This window comes from Rhinopithecus bieti, unplaced genomic scaffold, assembly GCF_001698545.2.
Source record: "Rhinopithecus bieti isolate Rb0 unplaced genomic scaffold, ASM169854v2 scaffold_18644, whole genome shotgun sequence".
NCBI lineage: Eukaryota > Metazoa > Chordata > Mammalia > Primates > Cercopithecidae > Rhinopithecus > Rhinopithecus bieti.
Genome location: NW_016809656.1, coordinates 1,516,427 through 1,531,460, shown reverse-complemented (window position 1 = coordinate 1,531,460; position 15,034 = coordinate 1,516,427). Strand labels below are relative to the sequence as shown.

At 34.1% G+C, this 15,034-nt stretch overlaps 1 long non-coding RNA gene across 1 annotated transcript in view; it reads right to left on the bottom strand.

Annotated features, from left to right (window-relative positions):
- The window catches only part of LOC108540760 (uncharacterized), a 64,270-nt gene that overhangs the window by 21,888 nt on the left and 27,348 nt on the right, over nucleotides 1-15,034 (bottom strand). Inside the window, exon 3 of the long non-coding RNA XR_001888755.1 lies at nucleotides 484-603. This is a non-coding gene — a long non-coding RNA (uncharacterized LOC108540760). The remainder of the gene's footprint in view (nucleotides 1-483; nucleotides 604-15,034) is intronic.

The following is a 15,034-nucleotide window of genomic DNA, read 5'->3' as shown; positions in this document are numbered from 1 at the left end:
GTAAATATATAAAAAAGATCCATTAATGATTAATAAGTTTTAGTATTTCCACAAATGAGATAAGCTTTGGATATACTTTTCAATCCACAATTAATTGTATGAAACTCCTAATTTATTATATTTCCTGATGATTTTAAATAGTCATATTGCCACAAAAAAATTAAAGTCTAAATTTGATGCTAATCTATAAAACTATGTGACTTAAATTATTTTCTAAGGTAGGATTACTTCTAAACAACAATTGCAACTATTGTTTTTAACAAAAACAATAGTTTAAGTTTGAGCTGCCAATTCAAATACCATATAATAATTTTTGGCCTGTTCAAAATGTCCAGTTCTCTTATTCCAAGAATGTATTATAATGGTACTTTTCTACTTATTTGGTTTCAAAGCATAAATGTGTATTTTAGCCCATTTTCTGTTGCTATAGCAGAATACCTGAGACTGGGTAGTTTATAAAGAAGAGAAGTTTATCTAGCTTACAGTTCTGGACACTAGTACGTTCAAGATTGTGCAGTCGCCTCTGGAAAGGACCACATGCTGTGTCATACGGCAGATGGCATCACATTGGTGGCAGCACTTGCAAGAGCAGCAAATGAGTGCCTGCAAAAGAGACAGGGGCAAAGGAGGCCGACTCACTTTAAAACAACCTGCTCCCACAAAAGCCTCAAGGGTACTAACCCAGTCTCATGAGAAAGACATCAATCAATCTTAACAAGCTAATTACCTCTTAAAGGCCTCACCTTCCAACACCACTAGATTGGCAACTAAATTTCTACATGAGTTTTGGTGGGGAAAAACCATACGCAAACCATAGCACCATGAGAGGCTTTTTTGGCTTGTAATGGTAGAATTAGTTGCACACAGTGAATAGGGCCTGACTCAACACACGGTCAAAAGTTGTTAAGAGTCATTACATAATCTGGTTTGTTTCTCTTTTTATCTGTATGAATAAATACATGAAACACAAAGTAGCTTACATAGTAAATACCAGCAAAAAAATTAGACTACCTTTTCAAATATTAAATAAGCAAATGCTTAAGACTACATGTGATCGTTATAACAGTCACTAATTGTCACATGACTCTGCTGTGCTCTGTGGTGTCATCTCCATCTGGTTGAGCCTGTGAAATATACATCTACACATTTTTTACAGACAGAATATGTAATATTGATGGCCAGAAAGACCACGTAACCATCCATCCCAGATCCCTCTCTCAGGCTGGACAAAGTCTTCTAAGTTTGGTGAGTGGTGAAAATGGTAAAGGAGAGTCATTGAGTCCTGTGCCTGAACCCTATAAGATGATGATTCTGTGATAATCAGGCATTTGAAGTATTTATCCAGCCCATCATCATGGGTCTGAATTAAGTCTTATTTCAACTGGTAATTTGGCCTCACATTGGCCATAATGGAGGCAGAGAGTGAACTAAGTGAAGCAAGTAATTCTAGGAAACAGCATATCTTACTACACTCAGAGGCATCATGATCCTAATTGAGGTGCTGGCAGAACTCCTAGGATTAAAAAAAGCAGTGCAAATAATTAACTGTGTTATTTGAATGCAGGCCTGTTTAGAGGCATTGGGCTATATCAGATGACCTCCTAATTAATGAAATACTGTAAACTATTTGATTTACTGGAGTCAGTACCTCAAAATCTGCTCATATTCTCAATGCTTAGCTCTGTAAAATTTAAGAATTCCTGCAATGATGGGCTTCTAAATTATTATGAAGGTATTACTGGTTTCCCTGGGAATATATGTGTATCTTCCTTGGGAAATTAGTATATCTTCCTTGGGAAATTATATTTCTGGATTTTTGTTTTGTTTTGTGTGTTTGTTTTTTTTTTTTTAACCGAGTTTCACTCTTGTTGCCCAGGCTGGAGTGGAATGGCGTGATCTCAACTCACTGCAACCTCCACCTCCCATGTTCAAGAGATTCTCCTGCCTCAGCCTCCAGAGTAGCTGGGATTACAAGCATGCACCACCATGCCCTGCTAATTTTTGTATTTTTAATATAAATGCGGTTTCACCATGTTGGCCAGGCTGGTCTCAAACTCCTGACTCCAGGTGATCCACCTGCCTTGGCCTCCCAAAATTCTGGGATTACAGGCATGAGCCACCATCCCAACCAGGAAATTATATTTCAGTATGTCTTAGGAAATTCTATTAATTCACTTATGAATGTTGATTAATACCAAGATTAAGATATATATATGTATATATATACATATATATATAATATTTTTTAAAAGCAGTTGCAAACATTTTAAAATATAAATATTTGTAAGATTATTAAAAGTAAAAGGAAACTAATCAACATAAATTCAAAAGTAACAATGACCACAAAACCTTGTTTTAGATTTTGATGAGTTGATCAGATGTATATACTGTGCTCAAACGAACTACACATAATTTGACAAAGATATGCTTTCTAAAGTCTTGGCTAACTAAATCTAAGTCTGCATAGCAAGTATAGTTGTAGAAAGGTTGAGTAAAAATGATCTATCCAGAGTAGATCATTATGGAAATCATATGTATCAAGAAGTAATAGCCAACTTTTTTTTTCTATTACAAGGACATTTTCCCTTTCAAGTTATTCAATCACAATAAATTTGAAGTAATATATATAAAACTGCATGGTTTATTTAAAGCAATGTCTTTTATTTTGTGGGAAAATAATTGTCTGTGAGGTTTGATGAAACTTCAAGAATATTGATCACTGTGATAGTCTTAGTCACCCCACATTCTATGGTCGAAATGTTCATGTCCCCATAAAATGTATGTTTTGAAACCTAATCCTCCATGTGATGACATTAGGAGGTGGTACCTTTGAGAGTTGCTTAGGTGATATGAGAGGAGACTGAATGAATGAGATCAGTCCCCATATAAATGAGGCCACAGAGAACTGCCTTGCCCCTTCTACCACGGGAGGAAAGACGCAGCCCGTGATGAACAAAGCAGCAGGCTCTCACCTAGACACCCAATCTGCTGGATCGTTGACTCTGGACTTCCCAGCCGCCAGGACTGTGAGAAATAAATGTCTGTTGTTCATAAGGCAGTCAGCTTATGGTGCTTTGTTATAGTCCAAACATACTAAGACAGTGTGCCTCTTTTGTTTCACGTTTACATTTAAATAGGCAACATCTTAGACTGTTCTGTCAGTTCTCATTGAATTAGACAATTCTGCGGATGGAATCATAAAGATGATTATAAAAGTAACCATTACAGCATATGTCTAACCTCAGAATTAAGTTTAATGAGATGCTTCTGATTTGTATTCTTTCTTTACTTGTCTTTAAAAAATAAGAGGTTTTTTTAGTAGTTTTGATGAGTTACAAATTTTTAGCATTTTATTATTGAAAAAAACTTTGCTTCACATATAGTTCATTATATTCTAAAATTTGTCTAGGGAACAATAGATTGACGATTAAGAATATAATATATAGGTTTGGGGAACAGAGGAAGATGAAAATAAGTCTCATTTATAACAAAAGAAAATAATGTATGAAAGTGTGCTGAAATCAACAGCTAATTGTAATATATTCATCCTATAATGAAGTAAATATAATACCATACTATAGCAACAATTCACCTGTGTACCATTATAAATTAGTTGCCACCATAAATCCAGTAATTTCATGGTTCTTATTGATTTAACTTACTGATAGATTTACAACCTGACTGTAATCTATTTAGTTGTAGGCACAGATTCAGTATTCAAGTCAAATTCTTATTTAATGCAAATGTTGTTTTATTACCTAAAACTTGAAAATAGAAATTTTTGTTACTTTCACAGAAAATTAAATAGAATAAAATGATGTAAAATAATGAATAATCTTAAAATATTTCACGTACTCCTTAATGCCAGTACTGCTAATGAGGCACTTTGGAAGCTTGGTTACTTTTTTAAAAAACACTTTCATGTGAGTGTGGAGTTTTTGAGGCATGAGACTAAATTATGTCTTAAAATAATAAAATAAAACTCACTGTACATAAGCACATGGCATACAAATTTAATAGTGTTTTTTTCCATTAATCTAACTAGTTATTCACCTTAGTTATAGGCCAGGTTGATTATCTCACTGATAAATGTAATTGCACCACATCTCACTTTCATCTGTTATCTCCAGTATCACAGATGAAATCGTCTTCCCAAAGGAAACCAATAAAGTCCAGTTCTCTGTTTTAACAAATGTGTCATAAAATTTCTAAATATGATAATGTTTCACAGCTTCTCTCTGAGTTTGTTTGTTTGTTTTTGCATTTTATTTTGAATGTCAAATGCATGTGATTGTTTTCTGGCCATCTTAGCCTTAATAAAGTTTAGAAATAAGTAAGAAGAGTTGGAATTATCTTATTAAGTAATGAATTTCAGGATGTAGTTTCAAGGTCAGCTTCAGCAATTATCTCTCTCTCTGTATTTTAACATGTGTTTCTGTTCAGCAGCCTATCTCTATCTGGACAGCTTCCTCCATAATTACGAAACTTCTCTTTTTGCATCTGTACAAAGTGCCCTCTTCTTAGAGATTGATCTATCAATTTGAAGACAAGCTTACAGCCGCTAATGCACACTTTCTTAAAAAATAAATTTTACTGTGTATATCTGAAGTTTACAACACAACGTTATAGAATACATAGAAATAGTAAAATAGTTACTATAGCGAAGCAAATTAAAATAATTTATCATCTCACACAGTTACTATTTTGTGTGTATGACAAGAACAGCTAAAATCTATGTATTTAACAACAAAATAAATCCCTAATAAAATAAAATCGTATCACTTATAGTCTTCATGTGGTATATTAGATCTCTAGATTTGATCATTCTTTATGACTGCTACTTTGTATCTTTTGACCTTCCTCCCCCCATTTCCTCACCACCTCTGATGACTAATGTTTTATTATCCATCTCTGTATATTCTCTATCTCTGTATATTTGGCCTTTTCTTTCCTTAAAAGTCATACAGAATAATAAGATTAATTTGGGTCTTACAGTAGGAAAAATACAAAATAGTTCCTTACTATTTTCCTGTTACCTCCTTATCCATAATGATTTTGATATCTCACAGATCTGACCAGAAATCCATCCATTCAAACAGAAGGAGTTAAATTTTTCTAGTCTTGCAGCAGTTTTTGATGGATATATCATAGGTTCAACAAAGGGACTATCTAGCCCCTAAACTAAAGGATCCCCTGTTTTCTCTGTGAATGAGTCAGGTACATGGACAATAAAAGGTTTTCTACATTTAAAATGATTTAATAAAACATCTGTCAAAGAAGAATGTATAAAGTGCTATCTATGGTAGCACAGTAAGAGGAGAAATAGTCTGTCTACTTGAAAAGGGTAGTTTCACAGATGTTATTTAACTGCATATTGAATGATGATTGCAAAGGTAGCAATGAAACATTATTGGGGCAAATGAAACAGCAAGTGCAAAGAAACTGAGGTATAAAAGTGCATAGAATCTGGGATAGATGGAAACATTGACCAGATTCTTCGTCCCTCCCTAATGTATATGCTTGCTATGGCTTCATCTTTGGCAGCAGGTGGTTCTCTAATCTGTGACCATGGGCATAACCATGCAACTTGATTTAACTAACAAAATACAGGATAAAACAATACCTTATGGCAAAAGAAAATCATATATTTTATCACCGTCATAAGCTTCTACCCTTTCCATGAGAAGAATGACTCTGGCTAGCCCATTGGTTGAAAGAAGATGGAGAGAGGCAGAGCAGACCTAGATTTAAAAAGGTAAAGCCTAGGGTAGAGATGCCAAGTCAACCCACAAATTCAAATGTTAGAAATAAATATTTACAGTTATAGTTTACCGAAGGTTGAGTTTTATGCAACAAAACAGTATTATTAAAGTGCAAAGAACCGTTGGAAAGCAGCTCAGAAAACAATAAATAAATAAAACTGCAGTGCCAGGTTTCTATTTGTTGGAGAGCACATGTACAAGATGAACTCACAGTTACACAATAATCAAATTCCAAAAGCTTTCGAATGGCCATATTAGGTCTCACTTCTTAAGCACTGGGAAGCAGTAAAAGACTTTTACTGTAGTAAAAATCCAATCAAACTTAAAATATTACTCCGACAGAATAGTAGTAAATAAATTAAGGAGTGTAAAAACTAGGGACAAAGATTGGGAATGTTGTTGTTGAAAGTGTTCATTGAAAGAGTTTGAGATAAGAACTAAAGCATGAGGATGTGGGAAGAGATAAGTTTAAATAAATAAAGGGAGAAGATTTCACAGAATGATTGAATAAATAGATGGAGTTATACAAGAAAACACCCGCTCGGTCAAAAATCCAGTTACTACATTTTCTGTCTTTACTTTCTAACTTTTATTTTATAGTTCAGGAATACACATGCAGGTTTGTTAAAGGGGGCTTTGATGTGCAGATAATTTTGTCACCCAGGTAAACAGCATAATACCTACTAGATATTTTTTCAATCCTCACCCTCCTCTCACCCTCTACCATTGTGTAGGCCCTGGTGTCTATTATTCTGCTCTTTGTGCCCATGTGCACTCAATGTTTATATTCCACTTATAATAGAGAACATGCAACATTTGATTTTCTTTTCCTGTTTTAATCTACTGAGGATATTGACCTTCAGTTTCATCTTTGTTGCTGCAAGGGACATGATCTTGTTCTTTCTTATGACTGCATACTATTCCATAAAATAAAAGGCATCTGAATACAAAGAGAAGAAGTCAAACTATCTAGCTTCACAGACTATATGATTCTATAACTAGAAAACTCCATAGTCTCTGCCCAGTAGCTCACAGATCTGATAAACAACTTCAGCAAAGTTTCAGGAGACAAAATCAATGTACAAAAATCAGTAGCATTTCTATACATCAATAATATCCAAGCTGAAAGCCAAATCATGAATGTAATCTCATTCACAATAGCCACACAAAAAATACTTAGGAATACAGCTAACCAGAGAGGTGAAAGAGCTCTACAATGAGAATTACAAAACACTACTAAAAGAAATTAGAGATGATACCAAAAAAATGGAAAAACATTCCATGCTCTCAGATAGGTAGAATCAATGTTGTTAAAATCGCCATACTGTCCAAAGCAATATATAAATCCAATGCTACTCCTATCAAACTACCAATGACATTTTTCAAATAATTAGAAAAAAATTCTAAAATTCTTTAGAGTCAAAAAAGAGCCTGAATAGCCAAAGCAATCCCGAGCAAAAAGAACAAAGCTGAAGTCAGCACGCTATTTGACGTCAAAATACACTACAAGGCTACAATAACTAAAACATCATGGTACTGGTACAAAACCAGAAACATAGACCAATGGAACAGGTTACAGAACCCAGAAATAAGCTCCACACCTTCAACCATCTGATCTCCCATAAAGCCAACAACAGCAAACAATGGGGAAATGAATGCCTATTCAATAAATAGTGCTGTGATAACTGGTTAGCCATATGCAGAAAACTGAACACTTACCTTTCACCATATGTAAAAATCAACTCAAGATGGATAAAATATTTAAATTTAAAACCTAAACGATAAAAAAACCTTGAAGAAAAACTAGCAAATTCCATTCTGGACATTGGCCCTGGCAAAGATTTCATGACAAAAACCCCAAAAGCAATCACACCAAAAGCAAAACTTAACAAGTGGAACCTAATTAAACTAACGGCTTCTGCACAGTAAAAGAAACAATCAACAGAGTAAACAGACAACCTACAGAATAGGAAAAATGATTGCAAACTATGAGTCTGACAATGGTCTAATATTCTGAATCTATAAGGAACTTAAACAAATTAACAAGCAAAAAGCAAAAACCCCATTGGAAAATGGGGAAAGGACATGAATAGACACTTTTCAAAAGAAGAAATACATACAGCCAACAAACATTTTACAAATGTTCAATATCACTGATCCTTTGGGAAACGTAAATCAAAACCACAATGTGATATCATCTCACACCAGTCACAATGGATATTATTTAAAAAAAAATAAAAATAAACAAGTACTGCCAAGGTAGCAGAGAAAACAAAACACTTATACACTGATGGTAGGAATGTAAAGTAGTTTAGCCACTGTGGAAACCAGTCTGGAGATTTCTCAAATAATTTAAAATGGAACTGTCTCTCCCCAGCAATTTCATTATTGGTGTATACCCAAAGGAAAATAAATCATTCTACCAAAAAGACACATACAAGCATATGTTCACTGCAGCACTATTCACAATAAAAAACACATGAAATCAACTTAAATGCCCATCAGCAGTGAGTTGGATAAAGAAAATATGGTACATACACATCATGGAATATATATACACCATGGAATTGTTACATGCTTGGTTTATGTTGAGACATAACTGTGTTATTGGCATTCCATTAGATCAGGCAGAGATTGAGGTGGACAGTCAAGTGCCAAATCCCTCAATGAATGAAAATAAGTGATTTTGAAATTAGGAGGTAGAGAGAGAGGGGTATAATGATAACTTGTTAACCTGCGAATTGGGGTATTTTATAAAGGAAAAATAAAACAGGTGGGAAAGTTTTGTAAAAGACCAGAAGGCTAGTTTTAATACGTTTCATCCAGGATATGGGGACACAGAGCAGAATTCTGCATTCTAGGGCGTAGAGAGATCTTCAAATATGACAAGTAGGTGGAGAGTATAAATAATATAGGAAAAGTTTAAGTTGGGATATTTATTGACATCTGAATAGATTTATTAAATGTATAAGTTAAAAAAAAAGACACTAATTCAGAAGGTGGGTAAAAGTTTACAGCAGTGGTTCTCAAGTGGGTTGATTTTGCCAAATGTCTCATTAGTCCATACGGAAATGTCTCAAGGAAATTTGGTTTGTCACAGCTCGGGCAAAGTACAGGAGGCATGCTGCAGCCACCCAGCAGGTAGACATCAGGGATGTTGATAAACATCCTATGATGTGCGGGGCATTCTCCAACAATAAACCATTATATAGCATATTCAAAGTATGCATATTGCTAAAATTGAGAAAACTTGGGTTAAGGACCAGTCTGAACGTTGTTGATGAAAATGGAAATAGGAAGACGTGATCCAAAAAACTGAAGTAAAGACAAAATAAAATTAAAATACTTAAAAGAACTGTTGTTTCTTTGGCCCTTGTTTACTTCACCTTAAATGCTAATTTATATTGTTTTCTGAAACACACGTAAAACTTGATGTGTTGTAAGTTTCTAATAAGTGTTTTAAAAATAGAAATGATCCCATCCTAATGGAGAGTGAGCATGGCTCCCCACTCCATGTGTGTCATCCATAGTAACTTCCTTCCACAGAGGAAGTACAGTACAGAGAGAGGCGACATAGAGTCACTGCAGAGCAAAGAAACCTGACAAACACTACTTCAAACGCCTGGTCAAGGTTAACATGGACAGTGGACAGTGATAAATCATGTTGATAGTATATACCATCGATGATGTGATGAAAATGACAATGTATTAAATATCTCTGTGCTCTTCCTCCTACCAACCAATAACCCCAGTCTAATCATGAGAAAAACATAAAATAAATTCCAGTGGAAGGACATGTTAAAATATACCTGGCCTCTACTCTCAAAACTGTCAGAGTTATTAAAAACCAGGAAAGTTTGAGAAATTGCCACAGCCAAGAGGCACCTAAGGACATATGACAACTAAATTCAGTATGGTAACCTGAGTGAATTCCTGGAATAGAAAAAGAACATTAAATAAGGCAATCTGAATAAATGACATATGTTAGCTAATGTTATTAATATATCAGTACTGATTCATTATTTGTAACAAATAACTTGTTACAAATAAATTATTTAAAAGAAATATTACATAGGATGTTTATAATGGGGAGAACTGCAGGGGGAGGGGCATATAGGAACTCTGTATGAGTTGTTTCATTCTTCTAGAAATCTAAAACTTATAAAAATGAAGAGTTTTATCCGCTAATAAAGATGTTTTGAATAAACGAAGAGTTTTACCAAAACATGATAATGATAAATGTAGTCTATGCTAACATTTGATAAATTGAAAACTGAGAAATTTTCTCTGCAAGCTTTTGGGAACTTACTTACAAATAACAGTAAAAAATTAGATAATTTATTTTATCACTTTTCCATATGTTCATTAGATAAAACTGCTTGCGCCTAACTAGCAAAATATATTAAAGATATTTATACATATGATACCAATGTAATTTCTTGAGATGTTGAAGTATGAAACATTAGTCTACTAGACTGTAGTCTATAAATTATTTTTGCCTAGATGATATCTTTAAACCTAACACAGAAAATAAAATGTTAAATTCAAAAGATGAGTTATAATTGACCTTAAGAAAGTCATTGTAATTTCTGTTTTCCACCAAGATATTCATGTGAATTTTAATTTTTACCACATCATAACTTGGAATATTCAAAATGTTAGCTACAGCTTTATTTAATTATTTTTTTTTAATAATGGTAGGCCAAGCACGGTGGCTCACGCCTGTAATCCCAGCACTTTGGGAGGCTGAGGCAGGCGGATCACCTGAGGTCGGGAGTTCAAGACCAGCCTGAGCAACTTGGAAAAACCCTGTCTCTACTAAAAAATACAAAAAAATTAGCTGGGCATGGTGGCACGCACCTGTAATCCCAGCTACTTGGGAGACTGAGGCAGGAGAATTGCTTGAACCCGGGCGGCGGAGGTTACGGTAAGCCAAAATTGCGCCATGGCACTCCAGCCTGGGCAACAAGAACGAAACTCTGTCTCTAAATAAATAAATGAATGCAACCAGACCATTCAATTTGAAGACAAAGGGCAGGAATTAACATTTATTGTGGTTTGCAACCTTAAAATGTGTCTTCCCGTTTATTTGCACAGAATTTGACAGAAAATAAAACAGACTGAGAAAGCTTAAGTCTTATTAGTTCTTCCATGAAGTTAGTAAATGTTGGGGTGCTGAAATGTTGACTCAAATCCAACCAAGACACCTATGCTCTTTTACACTGCAACCTTTAAGTATATTAACATATTCCTCCAAACATAAAAAGCAGATTGATACGTTAAAATGATGGCAATCCTTGTATAGCTACTGAATGATACAGATTTGAAAGGGCAAATATATCCTTGAGCAAACAAGTTTCATCTTAAGGACTAATATAGCTTTGGAAAATATTCTGTAAAAAGAATTTGGCTTAATAAAAAACAGTGTTGCCATACGGTAAAGTGAAAGAGCTACTAAACTAAAGGACATGGTTTCCTTTCCCATTCTATTTGTCTTTGCAGCCCTCAAGTACTCAATCTTATTTATGTTGAACATCTCAAAGCATAAAGTTGATCTGAAGTTCTGAAGAGGCTTACATTTAGCATTAACACCAAAAAAGATTCTGCAACTCCATAAATACCTGTATGCACACACACATATGCATACACACACTCATACACTGCTTCCCGGAGAATCTCATTTTTTCTACTTTCCCCTACCTCTTATTTGTGGTTATTTATTTTATTTTTTTCTCATATCGCAGTCTCAGTCCTTCCTTTCTCTACCTAAGCAAAGACTCTAATAGTTTAATAAGTATCTTCTGGCTTGTATGTGTTCTCACAAAATATATGTTGTATTTTGAGCATAAAATTGAACTTACATAAATAATATTGTTATGCATCTGATTATTTTTCTTGCTGTTTTAATTAAAGCCTATATGTCTTTCTTTCTGTACAATCAGTATAACACTTAAATGGTTATTTTAAACCTCTGAATAATGCTCTAAGCCTTGAAAACAGTACATTTACAGGGTCATGCAGGTTGCCTTTTAACTTGCTAAAACTACAAATAATAGAACATGAACATTCTCACATGTGCCCACTTACAGGACTGTGTTAGACTTTCCATTGCGTAATACCTGGGAGTAGAACTGTTAAGTCCTAATGAGGATAGGCATAAGTCAATTTTACTTAGTTTGCCAGAGTTTGCTTCAGAATGGGATGCAACTTGCAGTACCAGGGAATATTTTACCACACCATATCCCCACACATTTGGCATTCTCTAACTTTTTTATTTTTCAGACTTAGTAGTTATATTTCATGACTGTTTTAATGATTATTTCACTTATTACACTGAAAAGTTTAAGATCCTACTTTTATGTATTCTACATATAACTTTTGACAATTTTTCTATTGTAGCTGCTGACCTTTCTAATTTGTAAGAATTTCATTTACATTACAGATATTAATCCCTTGACACTTTGGGGCAATATAAATATCTACTTTTCATCATCTATTAACATTTTCCATAATGAGTATTATGCACTTTGTTAAATAAAAATTTGTAACTTTAAATAAATCAATTCCAATTTGCTTATGGTTTGAATTGCTTTTTAGGAAATCCATTGAAGTATAAAATGCATACAGATGAAACAATAGTATTTTCAATAAATGATGCTGGGAAGAATGGAAGTCGATGTGGAAAAAAATGAACCTCATATCTAACACAAAAGTTAAATTAATATGTATCACTTACCTAAAAGTTAAATGCAAAACTACAAAACATCAAGGAGAATATATACGAGAAAATCTGTGTGGCCTTGTGTTTGGTGATGACTATTGAGACATAACACAGAAAGCATAATCTATGAAATTGAAAATTGGTAAATTAGACTTTTTTGAAATTAAAAATATTTAAACTGGAAAAGGCATCATTAAGAGAATAAAATGACAAGACACAGACTTGTAGAAAATATTTGCAAACTGTGTACCTGAAAATAAAAACTGTATTCAAAATAAACAAAGAACTTTTAAAAATCAACAATAAGAAAACAAACAACCCAATTAAAAATTGGGCAAAAGATCAGAATAAACATCTAATTAAAGAAGCTATACATGTGCCAAATAAGCAACATAAAAAAGATGCTGAATATCATTTGTCATTAGAGAAATTTAAAGTAAAACAACGGCATACCACTACAAACCTATTTGAATAGCTAAAACTCCAAAAGTGACAATATCAATTGCTGGTGAGAATTAGAAGCAACAGAAACTGTTCTTCATTGCTGGTGAAAGGCAAATGGCATAGCCACATTGGAAGACAGTTTGGAGGTTCTTATAAATTTAAACATAATCTTATATGATCCAGCAATTGCACTCCTGGGTAAGTCTCTAACTCGTTTGAAGATTTATGTCCACACCAAAACCTGCAATTGAATGAAGCTTTATTCATAACCACCAAATCAGTAAGCAACAAAAATATCTTTCAACAGGTAAATTGATAAACAAACTTGTACTATTCAGCAATAAAAAAGAATTAGCTATCAATCCATGCAACATACTAGATTAATCTTAAATCTATATTGCTAAGTGTAAGATCCCTATCTGAAAGGGCTATATATTGTATGATTCCAATTATCTGACATTCTGAAAAAGGCAAAATTGTAGTGACTGTAAATAGATCAGTGATTTCAGGAGTGCAGGGGGGAGGGCGCTTACAGTGGTGAAACAATTCTGTAGAATACTGTAATCGTGGATACATGACCCTATGCATTTGTCAAAAACCACAGGACTTCACAGCACAAAGAGTGAACCTTAATGTATGCTATGAAATAAACAGTAAAATAAGACCTCAACCTTTCCAGATGAGATAGACTCCCTGTGGCTAATAGGAATGCTCTAAATTTGAAAGCAGAACCAGGCAGCCATAGCAGAGTGAGAAACAGCAGTTACATCCTGGGGTCTTGGGAAAAGCAGCTCTTGACAAGCATCCTGCTTTACATCCCTGCTCTAGAACAGTTCCTACGAACAGAATCTAGGGGGCTAGATTCTGAACAGAATTGGGGTCTGCAGCGGGAACCCCCAACCCACCACCAGCCATTGGAAAGAAACATCTGACGGAGACCTCTGGTTTTGAGCTTGGAAACTACCCAAGCAAGGCTTGACTATTTTGACCCATCAGAACTGAATAAGTTTGAATCTTTCGTTTGCAGAAATGAACCTGATTGAAAACCTGGGTGACAACTAACCTTGTTTAATTAAGGCAGATGTTCCCTTGGTTCTTCAGCGTACACTTTTGTTTTGCACCCAGGGCTGCATCTCCTTAATCTGCAAATTGCTTTTTTAGAAAATAAAGTGCTCCTTTGCCTCTGCAGAGCTCACTGATCTTTGGTTAGCGATGCAAATTATTTTAAAAATCATTTAAGAGATCAAGAAATTCCAAGACCACCACAAGAACTCACCTTGTGCTTCATTTTTGTCAATATTTCTAAATCCTTTAGAATATTCACTGTTTTGCTTCGTAATTCCATATTTTATTTCTGAGATTCACTTTACTGTTACTAGTTATAAATCATTAATTTTCATCTCAGTACAATATTTCATAGTGATATATACCACAATCTATTTATTCACGCTATTTTACATGGGTATTTGTCAAATTCCATTATAATATGATAGAGAATATTGCTGCTATAAACATTCTAACACATGAAAGATGGTCGACATAAGGACACATTTTTGTTGTGTATCTGTGCTAATTGTGTATGCATACACATAGGTTTAGTGAATAATGCCAAATATATTTCCAAAATAGATACACCAATTTTTACTCCTATCTGCAGTGTATGAGATTTTCAGTTGCTCCATGTCCTCTCCAACACTTGGAATCTATCTCCATTATTTTAACCATTATGCTAAATGTACAGTCTTATCTCAATGTGGCATGCTTGGCATTTCCCTGATAACTAATGAAATTAAGTACCTTTTATAATGTTGAATAGCCATTCGTATATTCTTTTGTGTAATGTTTTTGTTTAAGATTCTATCCCCCATTTTTATTATTCAGTTTTTGTTTTCTTGTCGATTTGTAGAAATTCTTTATATATTCTATTAAAAGACTTTTATCAGATACAGGAATTAGGAATGCTTTATCCCATGTGGGTGTTAATTTTTTAATTTTTGTTTTTCAAAGATGGCTAGAAAAGATGGGGTCTGGATACTCATTTTTCTCCTTTTGTATTTCTGCCTTTTATGCAACCTCTCCATGTCGCTAGTTTGCTCTTCTCTGAATG